At 33.9% G+C, this 27,632-nt stretch overlaps 1 protein-coding gene and 1 long non-coding RNA gene across 11 annotated transcripts in view; one reads left to right on the top strand and one right to left on the bottom strand.

The window, feature by feature from the left end:
- Positions 1-27,632, top strand: part of LOC100678131 (carcinine transporter) — a 440,470-nt gene that overhangs the window by 379,431 nt on the left and 33,407 nt on the right. The window lies entirely within an intron of this gene.
- LOC116417733 lies at positions 9,535-13,065 on the bottom strand. The gene is made up of 3 exons (XR_004228000.2): positions 10,144-13,065; positions 9,895-10,060; positions 9,535-9,812 (listed from the first exon to the last, which is right to left on the bottom strand). It is a non-coding gene; the product is annotated as an uncharacterized LOC116417733 (long non-coding RNA).

The following is a 27,632-nucleotide window of genomic DNA, read 5'->3' as shown; positions in this document are numbered from 1 at the left end:
AACAAATTGAATATAATAATTTCATAGGTTTGTTGATTTTATAAAATCACTAGGTGCAAGCACTTCAATACAGTTTTTATGACAAAAAAAAATTATTTGCTTAAAAAACTTATAAATGAAATACAACTTATTTCACTTTTACTAGGCAATATTATTTTTTTACTTTTCATGTAAAGCTACTGAGAAAACTGGATTATACAAGAACTTAGATTATAATATTTTTGTAATATTTATTATTCATTCTAGTTTTTAATTTAAAAAAGGCAAACAATTTTTTTAGATTTTTAAAAACTAACTAACAGCATTTTTAAATGTATTGTAAAATATTTATATTTTATTATTTCAGAAGTGATCTTCTTGTCTAATGGTTAAATAAATATGGCATCTAATAGTAATGAAGAGTCAGATAACATCAGGAAACGCGATGATCGAAGATGTGCCATGTGTAATATTTATATTAGAAAATCAATTGGTCGAGAAAAGGAAATCGAATCTGAAGTTGAAATCGAATATGCTAAACAATTATCAAATAAAGATATTTACATCCATGATGTAATTTGTGATTCATGTAGAAAGCGATTAGCCAAATACATATCAAGCTCTAAACCTAAAAAGGTTAATGTTCCAGCAACTGCTTCGTCTCAAGATTCAAATGTTTCTGAATCATTTTCTCAGCTAACTGTCACTTCATCATCTCAGGAAAGTACACAATCATCTGTATACACAATAAAGGAACAAAAAGTACGAGCAACCACGGAATTACTTATTCAAAGGACGATTGCGACACATAAATATTGCTTTGTTTGTGGGTACCAAAAACAGACTAATAATATATTAGTTCCTTTAGAGGCCCGAATTCAAGTTTATAGTAAAATGAATGTTTTTATTCCACATGGCAATAGATGCTGTTGCACACATTTAATTAAAAAAAGATTTTACGAAGATGAACTAAATAAAATTAATATTTTTTCCACTACAAGTACGGTATATATTGATGAATTACTACAATTTTTGAGTCAATTATCAATGAAAGCAGACGAAACTTTATTAGATACAGTAGCTGAATTTTCCATGCCTGAAAAAAAAATTGAAAGTTTTTACGGGATTAACGTGGGAAAATATTAATTATCTTAAAGATCAACTCACTTCTCTAAAGAATTCCTGTGTAAGGACAGCGACACAAGCCATTGTCGTATTTTTATTCAAAATGCGCTCTGGGAATTCTAACTCGCTCATCTCTACAATATTTGACATTGAAAGCGAACAACAAGTATCTCGTTTTTGGCAATCAGTATTATTATCTTTCGAAAAAGATTTACTACCAAAACACTTTGGATTAGAAAATGTAGACAGAAATGAATTGATTGAAAATCAAACTTCTAATATGGCAAAGAAATTACATCCTGGTAAACAACTTATTTTGATTGCTGATGGTACTTATATAAGGCATGAAAAAAGCTCTAATAACGAGTACCAAAGAAAATCTTATTCAGGCCAAAAAAAAGTTTCTCTGACTAAACCATTTACTATATGTACTACTAATGGTTATGTTGTTGACCAGTTAGGTCCATATCTTGCAAATAAAAATGATGCTACAATACTGATTGAAATATTGGAAGAGAAGCAGAATATTTTACAGAAACTTCTTCGCCAAGGGGACATTTTTATACTGGATAGAGGTTTCAGGGACATTAAACAAAAATTAGAAAATATGGGTTATATTGTTTTGATGCCTGCACTCAAAGGTTCAAAATCTCAACTTTCTACGCAAGAATCAAATGAAACAAGATTCACGACAAAACTGCGATGGGTTGTTGAAGCAGTGCACGGAGTTCAAAAGAAAAAATATAGGTTATTAGATCACAAACTTGATAATACAATGGTGAAAAATACTGGATCTTATTGTAAAATTTCTTGCTACTTAAATAACTTGTTTGGCAAACGCCTAGATTCTGATGAAGACATGCAAGATGAAATATTTAGTGCTATGCAATCTAGAAAAAATGTTGAAAATACATTAGCAGTTTTAGTAGCAGACAAAAGATGGAGTCGTCGGAAACTACCATTTAAAATAATAACTTCGGATGATTTACCAGACTTTCCTGAATTAACAATAAAAGATTTGAAAATTCTGTTTACAGGAACATATCAGCTTAAACAGACAATATCTTACTTAGCGGAAATGCTTGACGCAGATAATAATTTGAAGATTGGATATTCAAAAGAGACTAACAATATTCTCAAACTTGAAGTTCAATCCAGGCATATTAACAGAAAACAATACAAATGTTTCGTTGAGTATAAACCAAATGGTATTGGTTATTCTAGCATCTTAAGACACTGTTGTGATTGTGCTAACGGTAACCGTACTATAGGATGTTGTGCGCATATTGCTGCCATAATCTATTATCTTTCACATGGAAGATATTTATCAAAAATCATACGACCAGCTGAAATTCTGTCTAAAATGTTTCTTAATGATCAAATTGAAGTGTGTATTGATGAAGATAGTGACAATGATGAGTGAATTATTTTTTCTATTGTGAACATTCGTTATTTTTAAAAAGCTACTTGTATACGTTCCATAATTTATTTTAAATAGCCTATGAAGATAATAAATTATACTTTGTACGAATTGAACATACTTAACTTCAATTCCTTTTTACCTGATAATTATTACTGTCAATAGATTTTGAATAATCAATTAAGTAGAGGCAGATAAGCCAAATATGGCCTTTTTAAGACCACAAGACGCCAAAAGTACCCTCAAACGATCGATTTCAAGGCTATGTTTAGCTAAAAACAGGCTTTTTTGCGCGAAAACCCTTGCATTATGACATTTTTAGGTTAGTTTTGGGTTACATGGTACCAAAAATGGCCTTTTTCGGCGTTAAATCACTCAAATGAGGGCATTTTTAGGTTAAAGAGAAAAGCAGACACTGACAGCGGCGATATTCTTTTTATATATAGAGAGAAACCCTTTATTACCTCAAATTCTGATAAGACCATCATTGAAAACGTAAGATAATATAAAAAATACGGCTTGGAGCGAACAAAATATTTCATTTGATTATGTTTTCATGGGAAGATATGCAAAACTACTCAAAAGGAGTCACTTTAGTAACTAAATTGTAACATAACCAGCTAAAAACGTGAAAAAATGGCAAAAAAATCAGTTTTTGGCTCAAATCGAGTTGTGCCACCATTTTTAAGGAAAAAACGTTAGTGCCATCGTAAAGAACGGGAAAAAGTACACAAAAAAAGTCTACTTAAAAAGTTGCACCTCAAAAACAAGGGGGTCAAAATATCGATTGAAAACTTTAATAATTTTTTTAGATCCGATATTTGAGGTTATGTAATCCCAAAAAAATTGCAGTTATTCATGACATAAAAATACACCAATGTGAATTTTTAAAAAAATTTTTATCCTATAGGGACTTCAGAAAAAAATAAAATCAAAAAAACACGTTTATCGACGTTACTGCGCATGCGCACTAGGCAGAGAGCTCAAAATTTGGCTATGGGAGTTTTTTTTTATCCCCCATCGAATGGTATATAACATATATACATTTTCCAAGGGGGCCATTTCACCATAGTAACCCGGCTATAGCCTTTGTAAAATCTTTGAAAAGACCTTTCTTTAAAGGTAAAAACCTTGGGAAGGATGAGTCAAAATAATTATTATAAATTGGGATTAAATTTACAAAAAGTAGTGATATATAAAATGTATAATAAAATGTCAACGATGTATTCTTAATAATATTATCAAATCGTTTCTTGTTAGAATACACTACGTCTTAATTTAGTTGTCACCTGTGATATTTCAACTTTATAATAAAATTTATTTTGTTTATACAATATTAAGCTTTTGTATAAAAATAGTCTTCATTGATACAAAATCCGGAGATGGTATCCAGAGATGGTACTTTTAGTAGTATCTAAAAGTCCTAAATATTTAAAAATTGATGAAAATAAGTGGTCTTACAGGTGCATCTGGATAGTAGCACCTGTGTTATGTTGTTATTTAATTATTTGTTCTTTATTAAAATTATCAAAAATTATTAATTTGTTAGACATTAGTCCCCGTTTTTCGCAAAAAATTAGAACATAAATCATACACTTAATCATAATTTTTCAAAGTCAGCAGATAATTCAATTAATTTTTGAAAAAGATATAATATATTTACGATTCTTCTACTTCGGTAGGAATATTTGTAACAATAAAATCAAGTTCTATGATTTTGCAAATAAGATAGCCTAAACATATACATATGACTTTAAGAGTATTTTTATTCAAACATTCAGAAAATTCCACAAAAAAAGTATCAGGGTAGTTTTAGTTAAAAATGCATCCATTACACAGCCCCACAATAAAAAAAATTGTAAGTCCCAAAAACTTGACCACGGTACTTATATGTTTTTGGGATCGCTGAATCCGAATCCAGGGTCATTTTAACCCCATCAGATCTTAAGTCAAGGTCAAATAGGGGTCAAATTATCAAAATACATTAAGAAAAGACTAAAACCATGGTATCTTGGGATTTTTTCGGGCGCTGAATCCGAATTCGGGCTTATTATAACCCTATCAGGTCATGGTTAAGGTCAGTTGAAGGTCAAATCATAAAGATTCATAAAAAGTAAAATCAAACCATGACATTTAGGGGTTTTTGGGGTCGCTGAAGCCGAATCCAGGGTCAGTATAGTCCCATAAGGTTATATTTATGGTCCGTTCAAGGTTAGTTCAAGGTCATGGACGTAAAAAGAGTGAAAAAAATAGTTATAAACTGAAACAATGCAAAAGGTAATGTAAACCATAAAGCAAATAACAATATATATGCAAGTACAATCGTATCCTATAAACTATATCATAGTATGCTGCTCCTTCATTTACTTTAAATTTGTTAGAAGTATATGCAATTCAATAAAATACCCGTAAAAATATTAAGCCCATTACTCTTTTTTATGGTAACGAACTATTTTATTGTCAAATGATCTACGAAGTGGATTACGCTTCCGCTTCTCCGATGTTGATGGTAGATCTCTTTTTAATGACCAACAGTAATCTGCTAACATATTTACGTCCCATCTTCCTTGGTACCTGCGCTCCATTTCCTTGATATCTTGGTGAAATCTCTCTCCCTGCTCTTCGCTGTAATCACCTAGGTTTTCTGGAAACTCATCAACATGCGAATATAAAAAGTGTAATTTTAGATTCATTAGGCAGTCTTCATTATCGGGTGTCTCTCTCAGTGTAAGTCCTAAGGCGGTTGACTATCTTGGGTTTGTGTTAAGGTCTTATTTCCCAAAAGGTTTCCAAAGTCATGTTACAGTAATCTTCATCTCACTTGTATCACTTGTATTTCCTACTTGATACGAACGGATATGAATATATTCTTGTATTTCGATAATTTGACCTTCAACTGACCTTGAGAAAGTTCTGATGGGGTTAAACTGACCCCGGATTCGCATACAGCGACCCCAAAAACCCCAAGATACCATGGTTTAGTCTTTTCTTAATGTATTTTGATAATTTGACCCCTATTTGACCTTGACTTAAGATCTGATGGGGTTAAAATGACCCTGGATTCGGATTCAGCGATCCCAAAAACATATAAGTACCGTGGTCAAGTTTTTGGGACTTACAATTTTTTTATTGTGGGGCTGTGTTATTAGCTAAAAATCATTAAAAATAGGCAAAAATGCAAATATTTCTTGAAACCCCAACTTTGAGTAGCTATAACTCAAAGCCAAGTAGAGGGATCGCGCTGAAAATTTTTTTTAAAGTCAAGGGTATCGAATAGAACAAATATATGCAGTTTGGGCCATAATACAGATTTTTATCTTTGACTTGACAGAGAGTCACCCATACATAAATATAAAAAGCCCGCTTTATACATTTATTGAGAAGAAAATGGGAGAATCTTTCTCCAATCAAAGATGGCAATTTTTTATGTTTTAAATCAATAAATTATGAAAATGTCAAAGTTATAATTTTCATATATAGCTTTTATTCTTGTACTTTAAACAAAAAAAATATACTTATTATATTTGACAAAATACTACTCATTATAAAATGTAAAGATGACAGTCTAAACCCTGTTAAACGCAGAGTGAATAATATTTTGCAATAATAAATAATATATACATTAATGAAAATAAAATACTTAAGTAATAAGCTTCATTACAATAATATATCAAAACATGGCAAAACTCTTCGTATACAATATCCAATAGGTAGAATGACCCTTAAGTTGATAAATTATTGTCTACAAAATGAGCACCAGATGTGCATCGAATCTACCGAAAAATAAATTGTACCTCCCTCTAGACGATGTCCAGGTGTCAGGGTGACCGCTAGGTCGACCAAACATCGTCTACGGGAATGAGCACCACCTGTGCATCAAATCTACTGAAAATCAAATATGTACTTCCCTGTAGATGATGTCCAGGTTTCAGGGTGACCTCTAGGTCGGCGAGACATCGTCTACGAGAATGAGCACCAGGTGTAAATCGAATCTACCGAAAAAAGAATTGCGCATTCCTGTTAACGATCTCCAAGTGTCAAAGAAAAGTCGATAAAAAAAGTGCTGAGTCACGATTTTGATGACCGGAGAATCTCAAAAACGAGTAATCTACCTTTAATTCGATTTGTTTTTATAAATGTAAAAGTAACTTTTAAAAGTTTTTTTTTAGAACAATGTAAAGGAGTATGTAGTCAAGAAAGGGGATCCAAAATAGCTTAACATAATTGTATAAGATATACATTATTAGAAGGCAAAGTTTAAAAACACATTAGAAACATCGAATTAATATTATGTAGATTCTCAAAGCTACAAACGCACATAGAAAATATTACAGTTACAACCAGCCTATACGTCAACAAGCTGATCTGGTGGAGATGCAGCCTTACGCCCAAGAGAACAAAGGCTACAAGTACCTTCTAACGGTCATCGATGTCTTCTTAAATTACGCTCGGGCCGTACCTTTAAAGCCGAAAACGGGAAACGAAGTTACAGCAGCCATAAAATCTATTCTTGAGCAGGGTCGTGTACCAAATAACTTACATACCGATCGAGGCAAAGAATTTTATAACTTATCGTTTGAAGGTTTTAGGAAGCGGTATGGCATTCATATCTACTCGACATATAGTAACCTCAAAGCTTCCATCTGTGAGCGCTTCAATTTCATGCTCGAGAACAAGATGTAGAAGCAATTTAGTTTGCAAGGCAATTACAAATAGCTTGATATGTACCTGATTTGCTGGCAGACTACAATAACAGCAAGCATCGCACTATCGGTATGAAACCTAAAGATGTCAGCAAGGAGAATGAAACTAAAGTCCTTAACTGGTCAACAGAGATTTTTACTTTTTGTCAAATCGTGCTAACGTATCCGGAGCCAACGTACAAGTTTAAGGACTATCATGATCAACCCATCGCTGGTGGTTTTTATGAACAAGAACTCCTCAAAGCCAAATATCCAGACGTTTATCTTGTAGAGGAAGAATTGAAAAAGTGTGCAAATCAGCTTAATGTAAAATGGTTAGGGTTTGATAATATACACAATAGTTGGATAAATAAATCAGATTTATAATAAAATAATTTTAGTATTTTTATTTTAACAGAATACAATTTATTCTTTATTTATTTGCATGATTTTATAATGTCTTCAAGGTAAAGTATCAGTTTTACATCGTAGTAAATACCTTTTATCATCGTAAGGACTTGAAGATAACTTTACTTGTTTTTTTACTAAATACATTATGTGTGTGAGAACGAATGACGCATTCTTCACGAGACTGCCTAGACATGTTCTGTAAACACTTTATATAATCGTCAAAAGTTATTGAATTTTGTACTACAGCGGTTTTCACGCCTTTACTTTTTTTTTCACTTTGTCTTGACCTTCCACTCGAATACTGTACATTTTACTGCGCAAACCAACAAATTCAGTCATGATGCGTCCGTTGCATCATCTTTTATTAAGCCAACTACTTTCTTATTTGAAACATATTTTCAGTATATAATACTTGTCATTAGGATTCTATGGCACTTATTAGGTGAAGAAAAAAAAATCACCTTCCAGTGAGATGGCAGTGATCACGTACACTATCATGCTCCAGAAGTTTCTCACAAATGTGCCAAACTGTAGCTCGTTGGAAAGACTGTTCTTGCTCCCAAGACAATGACTCAGTAGGTATCGGACACCAAAATACTGATTTAATGTTTTTAGCAAGTTGTAAAAGCTCGCCAACAAACCATTTTGCAGGATTAGGCCCTCTGTAGCTAAGATAATATGAGAGTGAATCATCATAACTGCATTTCATATAATATCCTATGCCAAAAGCTTCATGGTGCTGATAAGCATTTCCATCTTTTATATCTTTAAGAATACACTTAAAGTCGACATAAACCACAAATTGTACTTTTTCTTTGTTCATAAAATTTCTGAATTGCAGGATTGAATTTTCGAAATTTGGCAAGTTTACTCAACATTTATTTAGTTCCAAGCAGTCACGTTCGTGTGACTGTAATTGTAATTCACTGCAAAAATAGTGTGAGCATCGATTGCAAATGTGTATTTTAACTTTTTGTTTTGAAAGTTGGCTAGATACTAAACAGGATAAATCTTTGATCCAAACGTAATGATCAATTATAAGTTGCTCATTTACTTCCTCTTTCACATCTGCATAATAATTTTGTATGAGTAAAAGATTGACATAAGTTTCTTTTTCACAAGCTGTCAAGTGCGTTGGCACAACTTTGAATGCTCTTCCATTTTTTTTTTTAATGTAAACATTAACTGAAATATCACTTGGTTTTTCAAATTTAGATATATGTTTTGACAGCACTGGGGTATTGAAGATCTTTAAATATCGGATCGTTTTCATAAGCCTTGTATGATGATACTCTATCAGAACGTATTTTTATCGGTCTAAAAAGCGTATTTTATTAATAAACGAACAATTGACATATACAGTTTTTACAAACAACTCGGAAGAAACTCTAAGCAATGCTGCTTTCGGGCCATCATATGCATTGTTATTCATTGAAAGATGTGTACTTGTTTGAACGATAATTTGTTAGTAAAATACGAGGTTCAATCAAATCTCACTTTTAAAGATTAACCTTAAGTGATACTTCAATCATCGCGAATAATCAAATCGATCATCAAGGTATAACATCGTTTATTAACAATATAGTGAACATAACTAGTTTAATGGTAGCCAAGGAAATAGTAAAAGTAATAATCAGTCTCGGCCCAACTTAAGAATAAAAACTAGAGTGAAGTAAGGCGTTCAAAATTCAAATAATGTAGTTAAAATCAAAATTAAATAACCAGTTAAGGTAAACAAAAAAAAAAAACAACGGAATTACAAAATATTTTTGCATCTTCAGGTGAAGGGCAGAGGATACGGACAAGCAAGAAGAAATAAGTGTAAAACACGACAAGCAAAGGATTCTTTTTTATCTGTATGCAATTTATTAAAGAAAAAAAACACAAGAACAAAAATTATAATTTACACATAGCGACATATAGAATACTAGAAACACAAGCAAAATAAAATTAATCATACTAGGATGATACTCCAGCACACTTTCTTCGCACATACACTTAAAAACTAATGAACAGATCACAAGGCAAACAATACAGCACGCAAGATACAAAATAATAATTAATGCAGCGAGTATTACACGCAAACACACACGCCTTGCAGGTAGAAGAAAAACGCACTTAAAAACTTATACAAAATCAAGTCAGTCGTCGCTCATCTTGGGATAACACTTGCGGCCGGGGATGCGAATCCAGGTCTGAAAAAACAGGAAAGAAGAAAATAATCAGAAACGAACAACAAAGAACACTGACAGCAAAGAAGTGAAAAAGAATACGTACTTCCTGGCCACGGAGACACGTCATGTAAGACGGATGGTATTAACAGCAACGGCAGATAGAATAGACCTTCCAGGCCTCCTGATCTTCCCAAGACTCGTGGTGGCACTCGATTCAGGAATCGGAAAAAAAACTTCTGATCAGCGAGAGACTAAGAATTAAAGACGTACTAAAACATAATAAATAGGTTAAAACAATGCAAGCTTAAGGACCGTCAAACAAAACAAAAAAAACTGCGCCAGTGAAACTTACCCGATCGTAATCAGCGTAGTACTCCCGCATAATGGTCGGAGGGGTGTGCTGCGGTTAACGGCACAAGGCATAGAATGAGCTAATGGGGTCTGTGTGTGATACGGAAAAACAAATAAGGGAGTCAGTTGCTCCGAGATGTCCTAAAGGGGCAAAACAAGAGAATTAGCAAAAAGTTTCAAATTTCACTCACAAAGTCAACTTAAGAAACTTACCCAGTTTAGAGGCTTCAAAGGCACCAAGGCGGGACGATACAGACCGAACACACGAGCCACGGAACGAAGGACGCAACTGCCAGCGCCGAATGCACCAAAGCACCAGCACACGTCGCGACCGCGGCAAACATCTTGAAAACCTTATGGAAGAGTCTCAAGGAAGCTGAGGACAAGAAACTGAGTACGAAACGAACGGGCAGGGGCCTTATAAAGAGATGCAGGTAACCCCGGGCAGGTCAGTGGGGGAGAGAAAAACAAGAGGAACTAATCGGACGACAAATTTTCCGAGCAAGGCCCAGAGGAAAAGACTCACGCCTGCAAAGAAAGGCCAATTAGAGGAAAACTTTGCATTCGAAAAACAAAAGTAAGGGGGGCGCACGCCCACCGCAATAGCGAAAAACCGGAGAAGAAAATACCAAACCACAAAGAGACCAACGGCATAGGACAACCGCTAATCGGCCAAGCGCACCTAGGACTTAAAAGTAAATAACACGCATCGTAACTAGCCCTCCTGCTGCTCCTTGTCGTCTGTGCTCCGTCGCGTGTGACTTTTCCGATTTGTTTTTTATCTTAGGAAAGCGTGCTTGTCCGGTGTTTGCTTCATCATTTTTGTGCTGCTGCCGCTATAATTCCCTGTGGTTATTTTTACGAGCTTGCCGCTCTTTGATGGGTATCACAACATCATTTTTATGTCCGGGCGGCCGCACAGAGCGAATACTCGCACGGTAGAAATGATTATTTAATCCGAGTCGATTAAACATTTTATTTAGCGCAGTTCGTTTACATGATATCGCCTAGGGAAAAGGTAAAGAAGCGTGCGATTTAACCAGCAGCTCGACTAATGGTGTTATAGTGATAGCTCACGGAATAGCGAGACTCAGATCTAATTCTGATTACGTTGAACTTGTTAAGTCACTATAATATGAATTGACACAATAACCGAAATTACACGATAAGGTTTGATGATTTACTTTGAGAGTGCTGGCCTGTAGTTACCGATTGACTAGACTCGTTCACGTACTGGCGCTGCTGCTCGTCTCAAGGGTGCGGAGATTTGAATGAAATAATTCGTGCGCAGTTTTTAGATACTGAATATCATAATTTATTCAATTTCTTAAAGTATGAACTGTACAGGCGAAAGAATCTCAACTAAGTACAACTCGTGTGAGAGGTGAAAATACGACTAAGTCCGAAAACTAGGCGAGCGTTCTGAGTCTAAGTTCAATTACAGAAAAATAGTTAAAGTCGCGATTTGGGCAGAGCTTCGCCCTACCAATAAGAACTCCGGAATCCGAAAGATGCTCCTCCTTGCTCTCCATTGATATTTATAGAGACAAGGGTAATGCATAAGCATAGGTAAGATTCTAGCCAATCAGGAATTTGGGAGGGTGCGTGTCTTAGCAGAGGTTAGCTCCCCTTTATTAATCAGTGCCCCTCAGTACGCTGCCACAAGCCTGGCCATCTGGAATGGTTTTCTTTATTGAAAATTTCCTCATTGTTGCATCGATTTCCACTTATTTGGGTCTGGTTGTCAGTGATTTATGGCTTCCTTATTGTCCGGCAATACCGGAGAGTCTCCCCTTGTTTGACCAGGTTTATTCAGGATCGGCGCCCTTTCGTCCTTGGCTGCACGTGTCAGCCGCTGGTTTCTCGTGTCGCATTCTGCGTTGCCGACTGTTGTTGGTTTATCGGCGCCCACTATGACCCTCCGTTCCGGGTAACAGCCTTGCTTACCGTGGTATAGTTGTTTATCGGTTTGACTTGATATTAGTGTTCGCTTCAAATGGCCATTCTAGGTAATGATAGGCTCACGTGACACGCCCCCCCCCTGATTGTTCTTCAGCGTCAGACGCTAAATTTAAATGTTTATTGGATGAGGATGAGAGAGTTAGGGAAAGAGAGCAGAAGGAGGTATGAATCCGTGGGCTCGTAGCGCTTGTCTTCCAAGCGTAGTGCAAGTGCGGTCGTAAAAGCGCCTCGTAGTATCATTTTCTTACGGCGGGGTGGCTTATTACGAATCTTGAGGTGGTTCGTCACAGTTTGCTGGAGTGATTATTTTCCGACTCTTCAGTTCTTCTCTGTATACGGCGCACTACTACACTTTGGTTTTTTACTGATGAATCTGGCGACTAGCTGAGTAACTGACAGCTTGCGTTCTGTCGGAAAACTGGAGATGCTTATCCCTTTGCTCCCAGTCTTTATATATTGGAACTTCTTTCTTTTTCTTTTTCCATATTAGTTTTAGGAAATCGGCTCGTAACTAGCCCTCCTGCTGCTCCTTGTCGACTGTGCTCCGTCGCGTGAGACTTCCGATTTGTTTTTTATCTTAGAAAAGCGTGCTTATCCGAAAAGCTTGCTTCATCATTTTTGTGCTGCTGCCGCTGTAATTCCCTGTGGTTATTTTTACGAGCTTGCCGCTCTTTGATGTGTATCACATCATTTTTGATCGTCTATTGACATGTTTTCAATTTTGTTGATGGTTTGTATCAGTTTTTCCGACGACCGCTATTCTTTCGGATGATTGACGTCCCATCCGCTATTGCCGCTTCTTTTCTATTTTTGTAGGATTATGCTGTGGTAGGGAAAGTACTGCTTCTTGTGGCTGCTACGATAGTGGTGCTCGTGAGTGTGTGTATATGTGTATGTGTATCTATTTTATGTGTAAAAATATTTGTGACTCTTTATTTTGATTGGTGTCGTAGGTGCGTAATAAAACTGGTCATCCCATTACATAAAGATGTAAAAGAACTTGTATTAGATGACACGTTTTGGCAAAAAGTCAAGAAATTAATTGCTCTGTTAAAATTAGTTGTTATCAGGCTAAGAAATATTAAAGGCGATCAAACTTTAATTAGTGAAGTAGTAGATATGTTCAAAGAACTTCAAAGTCATATTGAAAAAGAATTTTTGGATACTACTCTTTCGATTTAAACTTTCACAGAGACTCAAAACTTATTGACTAAGTTAATTTAACGACAAAATACCTTGAATAACACTAGCATTTCGATGCAAATATTTCAGCTCCATCTAAACAAAGAAAGAAATTGTCCGAGGAAAATTATGCCAAAGGTTATGAAATAATATCGGAATTATGCCAAAAATGTGGAAAAATGTCTTAAGATAGATTATTAATTGAGTTGATTCAGTATACTGCTGGAATTGAATATTGGATGTCTAAAAGTATTAAAAAATATATCTACATTAGTTAATCTGATTGATAAATGGTCAGGAGCTTGCGGATGTACGTCTTTAAGCAAACTAGCTGTTCCAATTTTAAGTTTTCCCTGCTCTTTGGCTGCCACAGAGAGATCATTAAAGTAACCTTTCTAGCGCACAATCTAAAGTTTCTTGATCCTCAACGAAAATATCGCAAAGAAAAAATTAATGATGAAGATTCTGAATATAAAGATAATGAAGATATTGAAGTTCAGTTTACGGACAGAGATAACGATTCAAGATTAGCAAATCATCAAGATGTTGATAATCAACTTGATTTACTTTCAGATCTGAAAGGTAATTATTATGTCATTCCAGAAGATGTATCGTTTACTTAAACTTAGTGTTATTTTGTTCATATTTCGAATACGTTTAAATAAATGAACGTATATGAAGAAAATATGTTTGTAATATTATTTCCTTAATACAAATTTTCTAGTGAATTTATCATTAAATTTTTAAAAAACTTTATCTATGGTCAGACATTTTCCCACTATATTATGATATTGAACATATTTTCAAAAATCTTGTGACAAACATTTTCCACTATATAGTAGAAAAAGAATTTATTTATTAATTTATTTATTGATACAAAATTCACGATTTGAGATGTTAATGCTTATATAAAAACTTTATAATGAATGACATTTTAACCCCATCAGATCTTAAGTCAAGGTCAAATAGGGGTCAAATTATCAAAATACATTAAGAAAAGACTAAACCATGGTATCTTGGGGTTTTTGGGGTCGCTGTATGCGAATCCGGGGTCAGTTTAACCCCATCAGAGCTTTCTCAAGGTCAGTTGAAGACCAAGAACATATTCATATCCGTTCGTATCAAGTAGGAAATACAAGTGATACAAGTGAGATGAAGATTACTGTAACATGACTTTGGAAACCCAAGATAGTCAACATCAATCGTCTTGGGACTTACACTGAGAGAGACACCCGATAATGAAGACTGCCTAATGAATCTAAAATTACACTTTTTATATTCGCATGTTGATGAGTTTCCAGAAAACCTAGGTGATTACAGCGAAGAGCAGGGAGAGAGATTTCACCAAGATATGAAGGAAATGGAGCGCAGGTACCAAGGAAGATGGGACGTAAATATGTTAGCAGATTACTGTTGATCGTTAAAAAGAGATCTACCATCAACATCGGAGATGCGGAAGCGTAATCCACTTCGTAGATCATTTGAGAATAAAATAGTTCGTTACCATAAAAAAAGAGTAATGGGCATAATATTTTTACGGGTATTTTATTGAATTGCATATACTTCTAACAAATTTAAAGCAAATGAAGGAGAAGCAAACTATGATATAGTTTTATGGTTCTTTGCTTTATGGTTTACATTACCTTTTGCATTGTTTCAGTTTATAACTATTTTTTTCACTCTCTTTACGTCCATGACCTTGAACTAACCTTGAACTGACCATAAATATAACCTTATGGGACAATACTGACCCTGGTTTCGGCTTCAGCGACCCCAAAAACCACTAAATGTCATGGTTTGATTTTACTTTTTATGAATCTTTATGATTTGACCTTAAACTGACCTTGACTATGACCTGATAGGGTTGTAATAAGCCCGGATTCGAATTCAGCGCCCGAAAAAATCCCAAGATACCATGGTTTTAGTGTATTTTTCATGTATTTGGATAATTTGACCCTCAACTGACCTTGAGAAAGTTCTGATGGGGTTAAACTGACCCCGGATTCGTATTCAGCGACCCCAAAAACCCCAAGATACTATGGTTTAGTCTTTTCTTAATGTATTTTGATAATTTGACCCCTATTTGACCTTGACTTAAGATCTGATGGGGTTAAAATGACCCTGGATTCGGATTCAGCGATCCCAAAAACATATAGGTACCGTGGTCAAGTTTTTGGGACTTACAATTTTTTTTTATTGTGGGGCTGTGTTATCTATTGGAGGTAAATGTTAAAATATTAAATTTATTTTGTCAAGCGTGTGTCGCGGCGATATTCTTTTTATATATAGAGAGAAACCCTTTATTACCTCAAATTCTGATAAGACCATCATTGAAAACGTAAGATAATATAAAAAATACGGCTTGGAGCGAACAAAATATTTCATTTGATTATGTTTTCATGGGAAGATATGCAAAACTACTCAAAAGGAGTCACTTTAGTAACTAAATTGTAACATAACCAGCTAAAAACGTGAAAAAATGGCAAAAAAATCAGTTTTTGGCTCAAATCGAGTTGTGCCACCATTTTTAAGGAAAAAACGTTAGTGCCATCGTAAAGAACGGGAAAAAGTACACAAAAAAAGTCTACTTAAAAAGTTGCACCTCAAAAACAAGGGGGTCAAAATATCGATTGAAAACTTTAATAATTTTTTTAGATCCGATATTTGAGGTTATGTAATCCCAAAAAAATTGCAGTTATTCATGACATAAAAATACACCAATGTGAATTTTTAAAAAAATTTTTATCCTATAGGGACTTCAGAAAAAAATAAAATCAAAAAAACACGTTTATCGACGTTACTGCGCATGCGCACTAGGCAGAGAGCTCAAAATTTGGCTATGGGAGTTTTTTTTTATCCCCCATCGAATGGTATATAACATATATACATTTTCCAAGGGGGCCATTTCACCATAGTAACCCGGCTATAGCCTTTGTAAAATCTTTGAAAAGACCTTTCTTTAAAGGTAAAAACCTTGGGAAGGATGAGTCAAAATAATTATTATAAATTGGGATTAAATTTACAAAAAGTAGTGATATATAAAATGTATAATAAAATGTCAACGATGTATTCTTAATAATATTATCAAATCGTTTCTTGTTAGAATACACTACGTCTTAATTTAGTTGTCACCTGTGATATTTCAACTTTATAATAAAATTTATTTTGTTTATACAATATTAAGTTTTTTGTATAAAAATAGTCTTCATTGATACAAAATCCGGAGATGGTATCCAGAGATGGTACTTTTAGTAGTATCTAAAAGTCCTAAATATTTAAAAATTGATGAAAATAAGTGGTCTTACAGGTGCATCTGGATAGTAGCACCTGTGTTATGTTGTTATTTAATTATTTGTTCTTTATTATTATATTATATCGCGCTGAATCCGAATTCGGGCTTATTATAACCCTATCAGGTCATGGTTAAGGTCAGTTGAAGGTCAAATCATAAAGATTCATAAAAAGTAAAATCAAACCATGACATTTAGGGGTTTTTGGGGTCGCTGAAGCCGAATCCAGGGTCAGTATAGTCCCATAAGGTTATATTTATGGTCCGTTCAAGGTTAGTTCAAGGTCATGGACGTAAAAAGAGTGAAAAAAATAGTTATAAACTGAAACAATGCAAAAGGTAATGTAAACCATAAAGCAAATAACAATATATATGCAAGTACAATCGTATCCTATAAACTATATCATAGTATGCTGCTCCTTCATTTACTTTAAATTTGTTAGAAGTATATGCAATTCAATAAAATACCCGTAAAAATATTAAGCCCATTACTCTTTTTTATGGTAACGAACTATTTTATTGTCAAATGATCTACGAAGTGGATTACGCTTCCGCTTCTCCGATGTTGATGGTAGATCTCTTTTTAATGACCAACAGTAATCTGCTAACATATTTACGTCCCATCTTCCTTGGTACCTGCGCTCCATTTCCTTGATATCTTGGTGAAATCTCTCTCCCTGCTCTTCGCTGTAATCACCTAGGTTTTCTGGAAACTCATCAACATGCGAATATAAAAAGTGTAATTTTAGATTCATTAGGCAGTCTTCATTATCGGGTGTCTCTCTCAGTGTAAGTCCTAAGGCGGTTGACTATCTTGGGTTTGTGTTAAGGTCTTATTTCCCAAAAGGTTTCCAAAGTCATGTTACAGTAATCTTCATCTCACTTGTATCACTTGTATTTCCTACTTGATACGAACGGATATGAATATATTCTTGTATTTCGATAATTTGACCTTCAACTGACCTTGAGAAAGTTCTGATGGGGTTAAACTGACCCCGGATTCGCATACAGCGACCCCAAAAACCCCAAGATACCATGGTTTAGTCTTTTCTTAATGTATTTTGATAATTTGACCCCTATTTGACCTTGACTTAAGATCTGATGGGGTTAAAATGACCCTGGATTCGGATTCAGCGATCCCAAAAACATATAGGTACCGTGGTCAAGTTTTTGGGACTTACAATTTTTTTTTATTGTGGGGCTGTGTTATCTATTGGAGGTAAATGTTAAAATATTAAATTTATTTTGTCAAGCGTGTGTCGACTAAGCAGTGCAATACACTGGAAAGAATCGCAAAGCTAAGCCGTGCGATGAACTGAGCAGCAGAGAATGCAGAATTGTAAAACTGCGCCAAATGAAGAGAGTGGATACAAAATCGGTAGTGTAAGTCGAGTGAGTTAGTTGGAATGTAGTAGTCATAAGGAATCATGTATCGGTACTTATATCTGTATCAATAAAAAATATTTTACACATATTTTAACATGGTAGCAGAGCGTGGTTATAAAGAAAAGATCTGTGGTTACAAAGAAGAGACCCGTGACTGCATAGAAGAAATACATTTTTGAAGAAAAACTTAAGTAAGCATATAGGAAAGCTTATTAATGAGTGTTGAGGAAATATATTGGTATTTAGAAGGAAAAAGTGTAGCATGGGTGCATACAGTTGCAAAAGACGAATTGATTGAATATTTGTGCAACTTTAAATTAGATTCAGTGTTATGGTTAGTACCCATTGATGAATTGAGAAAAATATGTAAAAGTACTGAAGAAAAACATAAAGCAAAGTCAGCACCAAAAGAAGAATTAATTAAAATTTTAACGGGTTATAAAAAGAAGAATATTTGTGAATTATTAAAAGTAGATGAACTAAGAAAGGCAACCAAGGTTATAATAGAAAACGCATTAGAAAATCAACGCCAATATAAAGAAGCAGAAGCAGATTTGGGAGACCCAATGAAAGAACATTTTCAAATCAACGAAAGTACGAAGCAACAAATAGAAGAAAGAAGTCCAGAAAATCAAGAAACAAGCTCAGAAACAGATACAATGAAGAGTAACGAAGATGTAAAAATTCAGGTATTTGATGGGAAAAATTATAGCATTTTGAAGAAAAGAATACTATATATTTTTAGATATTTTTAGAGTGGAAAAACTGCGACGAACCTGCAATAAGAGAAAAGAATGGTGACGAACGACAAACAGATTGGGATGAGAAAAATCTGAAAGCAATGAATTATATTTATTGAAATATTTCAAATGATCAATTAGAGTTCATAAGTAAAAAAAATACGGCATTAGAAATTGTAAAAAAATTTGACGATCTATACTTAAAAGAATCATCGGCTCTACAGATATGTGTAAGAAATAAACTAGATAAAATGAAGTTAAAAGATTTTGAAGACTCCAGTTCATTCTTCACAGAATTTGAAAAAATGATTAATGAGTTAAAAAATACTGGTGGAAAAGTTGATAAACGAGAAGAGTTAAACTATTTGCTGAGAACATTACCGGACTCGCTAAGTTATACTGGAGATCTGGTAGATGCCCTACAAGAAAGTAACAGAAATTGTGAATTTAAAAAAAATAAAATAAGCATGTGGGAAAGCCGAAATACAAGTAATGACAGCAGAAAGAAGAAAACTAGCATTTTTCAAGCTGAACAAAATAAAGATAAAAATTGTTATAGATGTGGACAATTCGGACACTATAAGCAGGAATACAAAAACTCTGGACCCGAGGAAGAGGCAGGAGAGGTGGAACGCATTGGCAAGAAGGTGCACGATATCTACAGCAACAACAGCAGACACAGGAGTTCCAAGGCCGCTGAGGCAGAAGTGGAGAGCGAGGCTACTACGTCAGTGGCCGAAGATGTCAACAGCACAGCAACGCAGCATGACAACACGACGTCCGGTATAGCGAAAACGTTAGCGATCAAGTTACACCAGATTCATGTTTTAACAGAGGTAAAGCGTAACGATGAAAGCGATACGAAAATGCATGTTTGCGATACGAATGAAATAGATTGGATATTAGACAGTGGCTGCTCAGACCACATAATAAATGATGAATCTTATTTTTGCACATCTATAATCTTACAAGGAAAGGTACCCAACCCGAACTCACCGATTTTGATGATTTTCATATATGTTGTAGAACATAAAAAAATAAGAGACACGTATTTTTTTTATCGGCTAATTTTCACTTTTAAGGGGTAAAAACCTCCCCTAAAGTTAACCCCCAAAAAGCGTTTTTTTTAAATATCTCGGCTTAAAATTAATATTTTTCAATGAAACAAATTGGAGGTTATTTCTTACAAAAAGAGCAAGTATTTCATGGTGATTTGAAGAGTAAGGGTAGCATCCCCTATTTTTTAGGGGTTGAAAACATATATTTTTTGGCATAATTTTAAATTAAAATGTTTAAACCGACTAAAAAAAATTGGAAAAAATGTTTAAACATCCTTAATAACAAAATTTAGTTGACGTCTTTCGGTGTTTTCATAAATATTATCCCTAAGGGGGTAAACCACACCTAACACAAAATAACTGTAAATATGTAATTCAATACATAATATTTCGTAGAAAGTTTATATATAGAGGTTTTCGGGGTCGCTGATTACAAATCTGTTATCAGATTTTGAAAATTCAAAATGGCGGATCCAATATGGCGGACGGAAATATCGAAAAAAAAGTTTTAAACGACTAAAAAATTTGGAAAAAATTTGTAAACATCTATAATAAACAAATTAAGTTTTTCGGTTTTTTCATAGATACTTCCCCTTAGGGGGGTAAACCACCCCTAACACAAAATAACTATATATACTATAAGTATACTTCAATCCATAATATTTTGTAGAAGGTTTGTATATAGGGGTTTTCGAGATCGCTCTTCACAAATCTGATATCAGATTTTAAAAATACAAAATGGCGAAACCAATGTGGTGGACGAAAATGTCGAAAAAAATTTTAACTTTCAGAAAAACTTGTTTACAAATGTGTGATCTTTGTAGCCTGTACATGTGAACTAAAGAGCCTTAAACCCTAAACCCCTAAAGAACAAATAGGCTAAATGGTTGTGCTTTTTAACCAAACGACTCCAAACCCCTAACCTCCAGACAAGCCGAAGGCCTATGCTTTACCGTAGACACGAGTATAGACATATTACCGATATTTTATTCTATCATTTTGTATGTAACAAATAACGTCTCGTTTTATGTTTCAATCAAAGATTATTTATTTTTCTGCTTTTATAAATTAGCATAATTTCAAAAGTAATTTCATAAATTGCATAATTATATAATTTTATAAATTCAAAAAGTCCACACTTTTTTTCAAATGAAAAAACATAGGTTAATAAAATTAGTTTATCAAACTCTTTTGCGTTTTGTAATAAAATTTAATGTTGTCAAACTTGGGAGTTTTTTATTGTTACAATTATTTCGTAAGTCGAAAGTTTTTTAGATGAATTCTCGAAGTAATGATTATTGTATCTATAGTAAAATATTTACAGTCTGGAATTCCATAATAATACTATTTGCTACGATTTAATGAATTTATCAAAAAATCTAAATTTAATAATAAATATTATTCTAATTATTATTATTATTTTTCATTATCATTGCTATTATCAGTATTACTGTTATTACTGCTATTGCAATTATGCTTATTCTTCTTCTTATTATTATTATTATTATATTACTATGATAATTTTTGTTATTGGTAAAAATACATAAAAGAATATTAATACTCGAACTTCATTTGCAATTAAAGAACACGTTGTTATTGAAAGGGAATTTTATATGCATTTATTAGTTTAATGAATGTTATCGTACATTCAATGATAATTCCACAGATAAATGTCTTTCACTCATAAAAGTTGTTGACAATATGTGCGAATCAGTATGTTCTTATTTCTAATAAAGGTGGCACGTATAGAGAAAAAGTAGCACAAATTTGTCAGTATACCCTGGATAATTTTCAAGCAGCTCTCGACAGTGGTTCAATTATCCATGATGAAGATATAATTCGATGGGCCTTACAAGCTAAAAAAGAAATTGGTTTTGATGATATTAGATTCAAAGCTTCTAAACATTGGTTACTCAAATTTAAGCAAGCACACCGAATAGTTTCTAGGAAAATAAATAAGTTCATAACAAGAAAAACACTAGAAAGTAGTGCAGAACTTACGGCTAAAGCTGAAGCATTTATCGATGACGTTAAATCGTGTATACCAAGGATTGGACTCGAAAATTTGTATAATACAGATCAGAGCGGATTTCAGCTAGAAATGCATTCTGGAAGAACATTAGCAGTAGAAGGAGAAAAGCAAGTGCAATGTCTGGTACAGTCAATTTCAGCAACAACGCATAGTTATACTATACAGCCACTAATATCAGCTACTGGACAACTGTTGTCACCGCTATTTCTTGTTTTAAAGGAACCAAGTGGCAAGTTTGGCCCTATTGTAGAACAAAACATATTTAGACCAGAAAACGTGTACGTGGAAGCATCCAAATCTGGAAAATTAACAACAAGTAAGGGAACTAATAACAATTTTTACATTGTAATATCGTTGATCAGTTAATTAGTAAGTCGTTTAATTGCAGATCACTTCAAAATCTGGTTGGAAAAAATATTTTATCCCTATGTAGGCCATCACTCAATACTATTACTTGATTCTTGGAGTGGTCATTGTGACAAAGTTATAGAAGAAACAATGCCACAAAATAAAATTATTAACATAAAAAAAATTCCAACTGGAACCACAGGAAAAATACAACCACTTGATGTCTATGGATTCCGTATTTGGAAAAACTTTGTCCGAACATTTTCTGATAATGTAATGTTAATGGATCATGATATGAATTTACATGTGAGAAATAATATAATTAAACTTCAATCATTGGTTCACAACCAACTGTCTTCACCGAGATATATAGATTTGTTTAAATATTCCTGGTATAAAAGCGGTTACGTCAATGAAAAACCAGATAAATTTGATAATCCTATAGATTTCAGTTTTAGAAAGTCTTGTGCAACACATTATGAAATAGAAGGGTGCACAAACATTGCAATTGTACGATGTGGTTGGTGCAAAAAAGCATTGTGCTTTAAACACTTTTATGAGGACTACCAATATTGTAAAAACATCGTAAAATAATATATTTTATGCTCAATACAAAAAATGCACTATGGCAAAAGATAAAAGATTGTAGATTATTATTATACTCTAATATTATAAACAAAAATACATTATAAGTTGAATTTACAATAAAGGAATTTCAATAACATTCTGATAACAATTTCTACGGAAATTATAAAACTGCTTCACACACAGAATTTTCTTGTTTACAAATTTAGGAATTTGAGGTGGTTTGGTTAAAAAGCACAACCATTTAGCCTATTTGTTCTTTAGGGGTTTAGGGTTTAAGGCTCTTTAGTTCACATGTACAGGCTACAAAGATCACACATTTATAAACAAGTTTTTTTGAAAGTTAAAATTTTTTTTCGACATTTTCGTCCACCACATTGGTTTCGCCATTTTGTATTTTTAAAATCTGATATCAGATTTGTAAAGAGCGATCTCGAAAACCCCTATATACAAACCTTCTACAAAATATTATGGATTGAAGTATACTTATAGTTATTTTGTGTTAGGGGTGGTTTACCCCCCTAAGGGGAAGTATCTATGAAAAAACCGAAAAACTTAATTTGTTTATTATAGATGTTTACAAATTTTTTCCAAATTTTTTAGTCGTTTAAAACTTTTTTATTATATAAAATTTTTTTTCGATATTTCCGTCCGCCATATTGGTTCCGCCATTTTGAATTTTCAAAATCTGATAGATTTGTAATCAGCGACCTCGAAAACCTCTATATACAAACTTTCTACGAAATATTATGTATTGAATTACATATTTACAGTTATTTTGTGTTAGGGGTGGTTTACCCCCTTAGGGATAATATTTATGAAAACACCGAAAGACGTCAACTAAATTTTGTTATTAAGGATGTTTAAACATATTTTCCAATTTTTTTTAGTCGGTTTAAACATTTTTATTATAAAATTATGCCAAAAAATATGTTTTCAACCCCTAAAAAATAGGGGATGCTACCCTTACTCTTCAAATCACCATGAAATACTTGCTCTTTTCGTAAGAAATAACCTCCAATTTGTTACATTGAAAAATATTAATTTTAAGCCGAGATATTTAAAAAAAACGCTTTTTGGGGGTTAACTTTAGGGGAGGTTTTTACCCCTTAAAAGTGAAAATTAGCCGATAAAAAAAAATACGTGTCTCTTATTTTTTTATGTTCTACAGCATATATGAAAATCATCAAAATCGGTGAGTTCGGGTTGGGTACATTTCCTTGTTAGAGAAACCAATTAATGTAAAAGTCGGTGACGGTAGAATTTTGAAAGGTACAAAGGTCGGAAATATTTTTAATTATTTTAACGTATATGGAATGTCGAACAGAATGAAAATATTCAATGTATTTTACGTTAAAGAAATAGATAAGAATTTGTTAAGTTTTGCAAAAATTACTAATAAAAACAAAATTATTTTTATTGAAAATACATCGAATATATATAATAGGCAAAACAATGTATTTGCAGTAGCTTACAAGGAGCATGGATTATATAAAATAAGTAGTTTTATTGATAGAAAAGAATGTTACATTTCAGAAGGAAATAAAATAAATGAAACACAGAAAGAAAGATATCCTAGACTGTTAGGTCATGTCAACTTTAAATATTCAGAAAATATGTGCAAAAATAAGTTATTTGAAGATATGCCAGAAAAGTTATAGCCAGTAATGTTGAAATGCGGTACGTGTATACAAAATAAAATGCATAATCTACCTTTTGAAAATAAAAGAACTAGAGCTACCGATATTCTAGAATTAGTGCATACAGATTTGAATGGGCCACATGAAACTGCAGGTTTTAACGGCTCTCAGTATTTTCTAACAGTTATTGATGATTTTAGCAAATGCGCGTTAATTTATACAATAAAATTAAAATCAGAAGTATGTGAATGTTTTATCGATTATCTCTCTATATTATAAAAAAAGTTTTGCCGACGCCGGTTCAAAAACTTTCCCGCCTGATTTTCCCCCTTGATTTTCTCCCTTGATTTTTCCCTTAAATTTACCCCCCGAATTTTCCCCCTGAAGTCACGAAGTTTAGAAACGAACATTGCTACGTATAAAAATAAAACGTCCCTATAAAGAAAAATTCGATAACAGCATTTCTCAATAAACCCACCGCCATATCTATATAAAATGGAACACCGGTCCTTATTTACGTTTATGTCAACATAAATTTTATGGTTATACAGAGATTAAAAGTGTAGTTTGCATTCAAGTTTTAACCAGTTACTTGGCTCGAAAACTTAGATTATGACTGTTCAGTTGTGGGGTCCCGTGGTGCCTAAACCGATGGAGCTCGTTGTAAGTTTAATATTTATAAAACGTTTAGTTTTATATTATGTATCTCTGTAGAAGATTCCGAGTAATTCGAACGACGGGTATACTTCTGAGGGTTCGGAAGATGTTCATGAGGAGGACCTTGATTTTTTGTCCTTGCCACGGGATGCTGGGATCCAGTATTTACGGCAATGGACGGTGCTTAATATGTCTTAAGCCTCCGACGGTTTCATCTTACGCAACAGTTTGCCGTGCTCCTCCTGAAATTCCTGTAAGTAGTTGTGTGTTGGGATTATTCTTTCTTGTTTTTTTTTATATATATAAAAATTATTTTCTAAATAATCTTCTAGATTTCTTATCATTCTGCTATCTGAGGAGAGTTCTTGGTATGCACGTGGGTGTCTTGCCATAATGAGGTATGGGATTCGCCGGAAGCTGAAGATATATGTACCACATCTTTTCACGTTCGTATAAAATTTCTAATAATATAATAGTAAAAATTTTGCAAATTTTGAAAAGTGACGAGACACGAGTCTTGCACATAAAATTACGTGAAGGCGGCCGCAATAGACTCTGCACGCGAGGCGAGCGTGCGCGCAACAAGCGAAAGGGGAGTCCGCACGACGCGAAATGAGCGCACGCGCGCACCAACCATAAGGCAAGTCCGCATGAGTGCGTGTCCCGGCGGCCGACAAGCGACTCAGCCATAACGCGCCAGGCGGCGCACGCGGAGCGCAGCGAAGGCACCTATATACATACGCACCGCACGAAGTCAACGCGCAGTTGTACCCGAGCTTCACTCCAGGCAGTACCGTGAGCACACGATGCTGCAGGAAAAGCCAGAGATAGACCCACGCCGACGAAATCGTCTCGTGAGCTCACGTGACGCCTAGTCAGGAACGCCGAAACCAGGAACTCTGGATTGTCGTCGTAAGCACACAAAATAACCCGGAACATCCGAACGACACCGAGTCTTGTCCACGTGAGCACACGTAAGGATGTAGGTGTATGTGTAGCATTTCGGAAACTAGTCTTTTATATAAATTGATCTCTCTGTCTTTAATGTGGTAGTTTTCAAAATTGAAAGTGTGATTCAGATTGTTGACGTGATCAGAGATTACAGTATATTTCGATTTTTTGTGTTCATTTATACGTATACACACATTCCTTTTGGTTAGGCCTACATACGTAGCAGAGCAATCATTACATTCGAAATTATAGACAACGTTGTTTTCTAGATCTTTACCCTTCTTGTTTTTGCCTATTATAATGATGTTTTTCATTTGGATATTTATTTTTGGTACAGTTTCGATGTTGAGAGTCTTGAATGCATGACTGGTCTGCTCGTAAAAACTTTAAATATAGGGTAGGCTTACGATATTGCGTTTTTCATTACTGCTGATCTGTTACCTTGACAATGTGTTCGATATTAACGTTGACATTCTTTTTCGTATATATTTGTTAACAAAGGCGGGTAAATAATGATGTGCATGCAGTCATTTTTTGAAGTTTTGAATGTTCTTATTATGAAATTTCTCGTTCGATAATTTTATCGCTTTATCGACAAGATTGTACACCATGGCGATTTTTAAAGACATAGGATGTTGTGATGTGTAATTTAAAAATCTGCCAGAGAAGGTCGGTTTGGTGTACTAATCAGTTACTATTTATTCATTGTCTGCGATGCTAGGCCTCCCAACACAGGTGCGCAACACCTAGAGCCTCGCATGCGCTAGAATTTTTCTTTAACGTACGATTTGGCGCGATCGTCATGTTTGGGAGAACGATAGGGAGAGGGGAAAATAATTACACACAATAGTTCTAGTTCAATTTAGCCACGCAGGGCTCATACACCAGTCGCACTCGCGCAGCAGACGGCAGGCCAAGATCCAGTCCGCTGACATCTCTCTCTCTCTCTCTCTCTCTCTCTCTCTCTCTCTCTCTCTCTCTCTCTCTCTCTCTGTCTCTCTCTCTCTCTCTCTCTCTCTCTCTTGACAAAATGTTATGGACTACCTAAAATTCACAAAAAAGATATCGCTTTACGACCTATTATCTCTAAAATCGGCTCACCTACGCATTTTTTATCGAAAAGCTATCTTAAAATATCACAAAATAGCATAAAAAACGTGACTCATACGTAGAAAGACAGCTATTATTTCATAGTAAAAATTAAAAATGTTGTAGTCCCACCGAACCACCGCTTAATCAGCCTTGATGTAAAATCACTCTATACCAACATTGACAAATCATTAGTCAAGAAGAGCATTGAAAAAAGATATATACAAATTGTATTTTCGATAAATATGAAATTATTATGAATGCATATATATAATATATTTTTATGTACATTTATAATATTTAAATGATCAAAACATGACAATATTAAATATTACAAAGAGAAAAATTATTTTAGAAAATTGAGCATGAACTCCATATACTCTGTACACTACGATAACATTTGAAAAAATTATGACAAATAATTAAAATAATAAAAAATAAGATCACTTATCACTATATCCATTTCCGAATCAAAATTAAATATAAATTAATAATAATCAATAATAATTAAGAAATTAAACAAAACCAAAATTCTTTTAGAAAATATAAAAAAAAGAACAAATAATTGCAA

This window comes from Nasonia vitripennis (genome assembly GCF_009193385.2).
Source record: "Nasonia vitripennis strain AsymCx chromosome 1 unlocalized genomic scaffold, Nvit_psr_1.1 chr1_random0003, whole genome shotgun sequence".
NCBI classification, from domain to species: Eukaryota; Metazoa; Arthropoda; class Insecta; order Hymenoptera; family Pteromalidae; genus Nasonia; species Nasonia vitripennis.
This window is presented reverse-complemented; position numbering and strand designations above follow the sequence as displayed.